At 44.6% G+C, this 9,906-nt stretch overlaps 1 pseudogene; it reads left to right on the plus strand.

The window, feature by feature from the left end:
- Positions 1-419: 419 nt before the first annotated feature.
- On the plus strand, positions 420-809 carry LOC141981659 (small nuclear ribonucleoprotein F pseudogene; annotated as a pseudogene).
- The last annotated feature ends 9,097 nt before the right edge of the window (positions 810-9,906 follow it).

Here is a 9,906-nt window from a genome sequence, read left to right on the forward strand (position 1 = left end):
AACTCACAACTGACTGACCAAAGGCTTTGATTTAACATGGCAAGATGCAGTGTACCAGAAGCGTAACCACATACTGTGCTCTGCTCTTCCTCTGGCTAAGATCTGCCATCCTCACTGTTCGAGGCTGCCCAAATCAACATCCTAGCCACAGCCAGGAGACACCTGCTCCTCAAGGGCCCAGTCCTGCAGCCCCTTACTACAATAACAATTTCTCCCATGCCCAATCCCAGCAAAATCCAGGGGATTACATGTCTGAGGTAAGAGTCTGTGGGATTAAGTCCTAAAGGAACAGTGTGGGCCTGATTTTTCACGAGCATGGAGTTCCCTCAACTCCCGTGGGAGCTGCAGGTGCTCAGCACCTCTGAAAAATCACACCCTGAAGGTCAAATCCTCAGCTGGTGTGGACAGGTGTAACTGCCTTGCAACCTGTGGAGGCGTGGGCATCACTTCCTGCCTTTCTCTTAGACCCCAGCGGGTGCACGTGCGGCCCTGCGAGTAATTTTTGTTTTTACCGCTGCCTTGTGCCAGTCCGCATTACCATGAGCTTGCCCCTGAACCCCAAGCCCTTCCTGAACGGGCTGACAGGGAAGCCGGTGATGGTGAAGCTGAAGTGGGGGATGGAGTACAAGGGCTACCTGGTGTCTGTCGACGGCTACATGAACATGCAGCTTGCAAACACAGAAGAATACATAGATGCTGCATTGTCAGGACACCTTGGTGAAGTTTTGATAAGATGTAACAATGTCCTGTACATCAGAGGAGTAGAAGAAGAAGATGGAGAAATGAGAGAATAAGTTTGTATATTTCTGGAAAATAAAGATCAGTTTTCACCAAAAAAAAACCAAACAAAAAAACAGTGGAGTTATATGTAAAGATCCATCACTGAAGAGCTGGCTCTAAGTATCTGTGAATTCCTGCCCATCTTTCCTTTCTTCAGTTACTGCTTTACCAGGATTCATTAACACACCTCATTGAGTTCAGGTAGTCTAACATCTGATCCCTTTTCTAATAAACTCCATGCTTTGTTGGTAAGGCAGCAGCCTTCCCCATCCCCAGCCACTCTCTCACCCCCAGTTGATTCTTTTGTGCCATGGTTGCTAAAGCTATTAATTCATGCCGCCTGAGCAGAGGCAAAGAAATTAATATGCAAATAAGAAAGCAAGTGCCCTCTTCAACGTAACTAATCTATTCAAATGCTCTGAGCAGCTGGACGTAAAGCTTTTCCATGGGAAATTAAATATTAACTTGGTGATTATGCCCATGTTTAGAAAAACTAGTCACCTCGGGCTCAAACCTGCAACTCCTTGCCCCCATGAGTAGCCCTCACTTGCAGCATTACATTTGTGAGTAGGGTTCACAAGTTCCAGTCCCTAATAGGTGGGCAAGCACACAGGCAGTGAGGTCATGTATTGGAAAGAGACCTCCTTACCTGGAGCCTTTACCAAAAAAAAAAACAAAAACAAAAAAACATGTGAATTCAAACTCTAAGGTAGAATCTTTTCACTAACTCACATCTTCTAACCTGGGGTTGGGCCCCAAAGGACTCTGGGAGGAGGCAGAGGAGAGAAGGACAGAGGGCAAAGGAAGCTGCATGTTTCCCTGGATCCTTCCCCCACACATGCACTGAAAATGTGCTTCCACGCAGATGGGTTCATGAGTCCTTGAAAGCCACCTGCCTTCCTTCTCTCCTTCTGCAATGCCGTTTAATGAACTAGCTCTAGGAGCTGCTGACAGGCACAGGGCCATGGGCTGAGGCTACAGCTTGCCACCCCAGGCCTTTCTGTGCTCATTCAGTGGTTAAAGTAAGGGCTTCTCTAGACACAAAAGTCATACTGCTTTATCAACACCAGTATATGATAATTAAAGAGGTACAAGCCTCTAGTCGGGATACAATAATACTGGTAGAAAAGGGCTGATTCAGTATCATGATGGTGTGGCGGGGGAGAAGCTATACTATAAAAGGCACATTTATCCTAGTGTAACTGCATCCACTCTAGGGGTTGTGCTGGTATAATGATTTTGGTAGCAAAATCCCACCCCCAACCCACATAGTTATACTGGTACAAACTGTATAGGCCGGGCCTAAGCTGAAACAATCACACCCCAATCTCCTCACACCAGCTAAGGATGAGGGGAAGCGCTGCTTGGATAAGCCAGGGAGAGGAGGGGCAGCTCCTCTCTGCTCCCCACTCCTCAGCCATGAGAGGATGTGCCTCACAGCCCCTGTAGATGCCATATCCTCCCCACACCCTGAGCAGCATGTAGCCTTTGGCTGAGTGGGGGAATGGGGGAAGGGAACCAGAAAGAACAAATCCCAAATACAATAGGTTGGGAGGGTGGGAGGGAACTACACCGCAAAGAAAAGGAACAAGTGGGAGTGGGGAGGAGCGACAGGAGGGAGTGGAGAGAATAAAAGGGGAGACAAAGTACATCAGGATGTGCAATGAGGGGCGCAGAGTGGGGGGAGTGTCTCTCCACCAACCCATCACTGGGGCGGGGTAACAATAACAAGTTGGGGAGCACTGAACTAATGTATTGGAAACACTCGAAAGAAAAAAGCGGAAAAGGTGCCATATTGTTTGCTATTCTCTGGGAATGCAAAATGTCAGCATGGGATGGATAGACCCCAAATAACAGTTTGTGCATTGAGCCAGTCATGTGCAAGCATGTCAGTCAGTGGGAAGCCATATGTTGTGATGGAATTTATTTTCCCACCGGGTAGCTTGCCAAATCCTTGACATCGTAACAAAGTGTTGTGCTTGCTGCCAATCATCTCCCCACCTATCAGTGTAAATGTACCATCTTTAGCTTTGGTGGAGTTTGAACGTACACATTATTGTACGTTGAAAGCAAAAGAAACAAACGTGAATCAATGGATTACAGTGTTATAGCACAATACAGGGTACCAGTGTTCCTACAGTGGTCGTGATACATGGTAGTGTCTTAGGCCCCAGTCTGAGATTAGGGGCTGTGCCTTTAAGGACTAAGCTTTCCAGACAAAGAGTCTGGGCTGGGTGCTATGACGTTCTTGTGGTTACGCACAGCCAGTGTGAATAAGATACGGTATAAAGATGTTATCTAACTACTGATAATAACTGATTAATTCTCTCTATAGGTAATGCATATGACAAAATATGTGATGTAACATATATTTGATTTAGCAGCTTCCTTGGTTTTATATTAGTAATTATGTCCCTTTACTGTTGGTGGAGAGGGGATTCCTGTCTGACTCTAACTCTGCCACGTGTGAAAGTAATGGAGTCCTTTTAGCTGTGATGGTTTTACTTGTCTCTACTTATTGTGTCAATGTCTATGCTTTATTTTGGATGCTGTTATTTTTCTCATTTTTATATCTGGTATGCTATTGCCACTTGTACCCATGCAGAGACGAAGGATTGGGGTCTCAGTACGTGTTTGCATGGATCAGCTAGCAGAATCTAGCCCTAACAGTAAAGGAATGGCTAAGAAATGCTGGGCATTCCCATTTTGAATTGCTGATCTGTTTCCCTGTGGTATGCATGTATTTTATCCAGTCATCCCATTCATGCTTTGGTGCCAGGACTAGCACCACAAACAGGGCTTCCATTTCCATTCCACCAAAGTCACCGCATGTGTCTGATGAGTAATGGGAAAGTCTGCAAATTCACTTATGTCAGTGATCTTGTATAGTTATGTCCTTTGTAAAGTCCTTGGAGATCTACTGAGGGAAAGCGCTATATCAGAGCTCACATTCCATATGTGGGGTCTCCGGGGTAGTCTGCATGTGTCACTGTCTTTGGAATTCCATGGGTGTTTGGTGCCTTGCCGGACTGGGCACTTACTTGCTGGACATGTACTGTATTTATGCTACTACTTTAACTGTATCGCTGAATGTATTAACCTTATTTTAGGATATTGCAGATTATGTACTATATGAAATGTATGACTTTTAAATCAAACTTTGTACTTTCGGATAATTTAAGCATTATACCCAGATGTATAGACACTCTTTCCTTAACCTGAGTATTATCTAATTTTAACATTAGCTTTAATACAAATTTCCCTTCCACTGTTACTAACAGACAACAGCTTTCTCCCATTCCACCATAGCCAATGTAGTGACACTCGTTAGAATTTTCCTCCTCAGTACTTCACATCTCAAAACACCCCCGTGAGGTAGGTTTGTGTTATGAGCTCACTGACACTAGTACTGAAACTGAGGCAGAGAGGATAAGTGATTTGCTCATGTAGAGCTGGGAGTCTGATTCATGAACATCTGTTTCCCAGCTCTGTCTCAAGAGTAGCAGCAGGCGAAGAATGCTCTCCCTGGATGGCAGAGGAGATAGAATGCAGGCAATATCACCTCTGTGCCTCCTTTCATTACAGATCAGGGGAATAAGTCATTACAGCCCTATTCTCAGCGGTAGGGAACTTCTGATCAGGGAATAGGCAGAGGGCAGGAAAAAGCCATGGAATGAGGGATTACGGGAAGGTATTGGAGGACTAGCAGCCCTCAGTTGTTGTGTCCTAGCGCTAGAGAGAGCCTGAGTGAGCAGCTATGCTCTGCCCCGTATTCCAGACCATACTGCTAAATCATACAATTGTCACCACTACATGTGAGTGAGAGGAGTTTGTGTCTGAAAACTGCCCATGAAAAGGGTGAGAAAAAAAGCTCCCAGGGCAAACTTGATACAATTGCACTTTTTATTTATCAGAAGAACAAATGAAACATCCCAAACAGGCACTAAATCCAACAAATGAAAAAAAGCTATCTGGAGATCTAAAAATATTCAGAGCATTTCACTGGGTACACAAGAAAAAACATCCCCAGGGGTGTGTACAAGAAGTACCATGCTTATTTCTCCTTCTCCCCAAAGCTTGTCCTGGTACTTGGAAATACAGCTGTGCCAGGCTGTCTCAGGGAAGTCTATTCCACCTCACACAAACTGGTATTTGGGACTGGGTTTCTATATGGTTAAAGGGATATTTGGCTGAAAACAAAAAGGAGAGAGCTGCACGCACACAAAGGCAGGTGCTAGCTTCAGTTAGAGAGAGAAAAGATGAACAGAGTGGCTTGCTTTAATACACAAAAAGAAAAGGAGTACTTGTGGCACCTTAGAGTCTAACAAATTTATTTGAGCATAAGCTTTCGTGAGCTACAGCTCACTTCATCGGATGCATGCTGTCGCTCACGAAAGCTTATGCTCAAATAAATTTGTTAGTCTCTAAGGTGCCACAAGTCCTCCTGTTCTTTCTGCGGATACAGACTAAGACGGCTGCTACTCTGAAACCTGCTTTAATACAGTGAGCCTTACAACTTATAGGGTAGGTATATATCCATTACCTGTGGAGCTGATTCAGTCAGTCCTCACTGCTGAGCTTTGCCTGGGGCCTGGCTTCTGATATGCAGAGTACAAAGCTGCTGGGGCTCAGAGGGGAGGAAAAAATCGGACTGAGCATTTCTTTCCTTCTATTCATGCTTCAGAGGGTGGAGATGGGAGTGGCCTGAGAATCTGCACAGGAGCCCTTGGGCTCCCAAGAAATATCTTGTGCTTATGGCTAGTTCTATTCTTGCTCAGTGATAGATGGCTTGGCCGCTCTGTCACAGGCAGACACATATGTCATGTATATTATGGAGTGCAACCGTTCATTGCCACAAGAAATATTGTCCCCAGGAAAACTAGCAGGGTTTGTGCTTCTCTTTAAAGTTGTTATTAAGCCCTGTGTTCACACAGTGCTGGATCTCTGTCTCTAATTGCACCTGCTGGGTGAGAGACAGTCAAAGCAGGCCTACCCTGGGAGAAGATAGGGATGCTGTGCGTGCTGAGGCAATTGGTTGACCAGTATGTACAGATGTCAAATGGCTTGCTACTGCACCCCTGGAAACAATGGACAGATAGTAGCAGCTCATAGCCAGAGCAGATGAAGCATGTCATCCGGGAGTGCTGCCTGCCTGCTTTAGGCTCTTCCAACCCCTGCACATGTTCTGCTGAGAGAAGGCAGGCCTGGGTGGTGGCTGTCGATAGCATAATTCATGTTTATTTACAGCTTGTTGTTATTACCACTGACTTGACATGTATGACGTGTTTTACTTCACCGTGTGTAGTTTGCTGGACGTTATGGTGCTTCTGAATAAATCTGTGCAAAAACCAAAAGCAATTATGCTGATTTGGTTAGTGGGTTTTAAAACGGATAGGCATCAATGTGGCTGAATCTGGCCCTTGGACAGGGTTTTACTAATGCAAAATAATTTACGCTGAAATAACCTATTTGGTGACTTATACACGTAGCTTATAACAACAACATTTTGTTGCCCATCTTCAGATTGTGGAGCTCCATTGACTTTAAAGGGGCTATAGCAGTCTACACCAGCAGAGGATATGTCCCACCACAGCCGTTCTATATTACAATGTAAAATACCTTTTAGTGCTCTATTTTGTCTCTTCTTCTGCAGCCCCTGTCACAGCCTTCCTATATCTCTCCAATTAACTGATCATGTCTTCTGAAAAAAAAACTCTTGTGCTTTTAATTTCCCTTGCCCACTACCATTAGCCTTCCATATTAGTGAACTCTTCTGTTTATTTACCATGAAACGTCCTCACAAGGCTATTGCTTTCATTATTCCACATGTCATATTGTATAATTTAAATGTAGCAAAGTGTTTTCAGGTATAGTTTGAAGGAAGTTTTACTAAATATAGGCCCAGTTCTGTAAACACTTATGCATGTGCATAACTTCATGGACTATAGGTTTCGGGGTAGCAGCCGTGTTAGTCTGTATTCGCAAAAAGAAAAGGAGTACTGGTGGCACCTTAGAGACTAACCAATTTATTTGAGCATAAGCTTTCGTGAGCTACATGCCTCCGATGAAGTGAGCTGTAGCTCACGAAAGCTTATGCTCAAATAAATTGGTTAGTCTCTAAGGTGCCACTAGTACTCCTTTTCTTTTCATGGACTATAGTTAACAAAGGAAAACTAAGCAATATACTTCTCCCCGTGAGCCAGGGCATCTTGAATTTGCCCTGTGAAACAAATAATTTGTGTCTTTGTTTCTTGGAAGTCACATATCGTGTGACATGACATCACAATGTGACAATACAGTTGAGCTGTGTCACGCACTCAATATGGTGTTGCAGACATGACTCTGCAACAAGTTGCTGAGTGTCCCCAAATAAAACCAGGGCTTTTAAATTGTAAAAATTGTGACTAACTGCAAAATGGAGATTTCAGTTCAGTGTTCTTTAGTAAGGTCTAGGAAGTCTCAGGCTAGCTCTTTTCAGGGCTTGAATCACCAGTTCTCTTGCAGGGGCCTGTTCTTCCCAAGTCCATTTAACTACTCTGGGGCATTCCAGGAGCTCCCAGAAATGTCTCTTAGCGCTTGACCCTGGAAGGTGCTCAGCACCATCCATTCCCAGTGGTTACAGTGAGTTATGGTTGTTGAGCATCTTTCAAGAGGCACTCAGAGCCTTGGAGGATCAGGTTCAGAAAGGGCCAGATTCTGACGCCCACACTCAGAATGAACAATGCCCACTGATATCAGTAACGTACCGTGCCACAGGAAAAAGGGCACCAGGTTTAACTTCATGCTTAATTTCACCTATTTGTCTGATAATGAACAAAACCCCCTCTCCTCTGGGCTCTGAGGCCTAAGGCATGGATGTCTCCTGTGCTTTCCCAAGTTAGACACAATCAGTGGTAACTGTTGCAGCCGTTGAGGCTGTCCTGGGCCTGCCCTGGTGACCTCCTGACAGACTGCAGTATTCAGCCACCTTACAACCATGTTCTGGAGGTTCCCAGGATCCTACTCAACCATCAGAATACCCTGAGCAGGTTTATACCTGTTTCTGTCTTCGCTTGAGGAGCAGGCAAAGGAGCAAGGTCAGAGTGCCCAGTAATGATTCCTTCAGGTTCCTAACCCCAAACAAGCAGTGTCCAGTGATAAGGATTCTCAAACTCTGTAAAGGAAGTTCGGAAAGGACAGAGATAGGTCCTGATTCTTTAGTCCTTCAGTTCATAGGGAGTTCTGCTTTCATCAAAACTATTGGATTAGCCCCAAAAGAGTGCACTGGCCAGTCTTTTCAGACAGGAAGAAAAGGGGAAGAGAAACTGATCTACAAGAACTGATCACAGGACAGATCATCTCTTGCAAAAACAGTCATTCTTCCTGAGATGGCCATAATTGTTCAGACCTCTGAGGGAACTATGGTGGGGGGGAGGGCAGACACAGTTTGCATGGTTTGCTCCTCTGGGATTCTGTCACAGAGGGTGTGACGTTATTGACATGAACTGTGACTGTATAGATCACTGTTGTGACCAAGGTCATATAGTGGTACCAAATCTTATACAAAGGAGGTCATGTAAGGTATCCATGAAGAGGTTATGATTTGCTGGTTATGATTATGCTGTCTGTATGCATGCATCATTTTTGTATTTAAAGTTATAAGTATTGGGTCTATACTGACTGTATTTCAAACTTGTGCTATGGGTGACACCCCAGACAATTTGGCATCAGCACTGCCTAGCCTGCTTGATGGCCCATTAAGGACCATCAGCTATACAACTGACCCAATGAGAGAAAGCAGATACACCTTGTGACTCAGCAAGGCATGCAGGTACATGCCTTTGGACAGAACTCTAAGGTTTTTCCATGCCATGTGCTGGGTAGCTTGTGTTTGGAACAAAGGAAGCACAAGCCACATGGCAAAAGGAATATAAAAGGCAGCTGCATCATTTCCATTTTGTCTTCAGTCCTGCTTTTTACCTCTGGAGGACCTTTGCTACAAACTGAAGTGTTGAACAAAAGACTGAATGACCCATTCAAGATGTGGATGTACTCCAGAGACTTGATTTGACCCTGCAGTTTATTCCATCACTGCTACAAGCCTGAACCAAGAACTTTGCCATTACTGTATGTAATTGATTCCATTTAACCAATTTTAGCTCTCATCTATATTTCTTTCTTTTCATGAATAAACCTTTAGATTTCAGATTCTAAAGGATTGGCAACAGCATGATTTGTGGGTAAGATCTGACCGGTATACTGACCTGGGTCTGGGGCTTGGCCCTTTTGGATCGGGAGAACCTTTTTTCTTTTACTGGGGTATTGGTTTTCATAACTAGTCATCCCAATAAGGAGCGGTGCTGGTGGTGATACTGGGAAACTGGAATGTCTAAGGGAATTGCTTGTGTGACTTATGGTTAGCCAGTGGGGTAAAACCGAAGTCCTCTCTGTTTGGCTGGTTTGGTGTGCCTTAGTAATAAAGGACACCCACCTTTGGGCTGTGACTGCCCTGCGCTAAGCAATTTGGCCTGAATTGCTACTCTCAGTAGTGTCCCACCAAAGGCTGCATCATTACAGAGGGTAACTTCAGAACTCCTCTGCAAGAGGCTGCTCAGAGGTAAGTTGAATCAGTGCTTTTGGGCCTTCACTGCTGTCTTGGAGTCCCTTAGTGGAGCATCTCGTGCTAGCACAACTCCCCTCTGGGAAGACTTTGTCACAGTAAAGAAAAGTGTATTGATAGATAATTAGAACACTGCTTTGCAACACTGGCAACTGCATTAAACTGACTTTTCCAATAGACCTTGATAAGTGGATTGAAAATTCTAATAATGCATCCTACATGTCAAGCAATGCTCACGAGCCCTTCTCCCTCGCTGCAGTGTTTCATGAAATGCATTGCAGTTACTCATATCTGTGATCTGTTGGCAGCTAGAAAAGGAGGAAGCTATGGAACAGTTACGTCAGGGTACATTTATCAGCACCTCTATTATCTGCAGCGTGAGGGCACAATCTAGCTAGTTGCTGAGTGCCCTCAGTTTCTGCTGACTCTCATTCTCTTCAGTGGAAGTCTAATTGTTCAGTCACTACTGGGAGGCCCTCAGCATCTTCAAAGGTGAGGCCCAATGTTAAGATGTTAAATACCAGGTG

This window comes from Natator depressus, chromosome 2 (genome assembly GCF_965152275.1).
Source record: "Natator depressus isolate rNatDep1 chromosome 2, rNatDep2.hap1, whole genome shotgun sequence".
Taxonomy (NCBI): Eukaryota; Metazoa; Chordata; order Testudines; family Cheloniidae; genus Natator; species Natator depressus.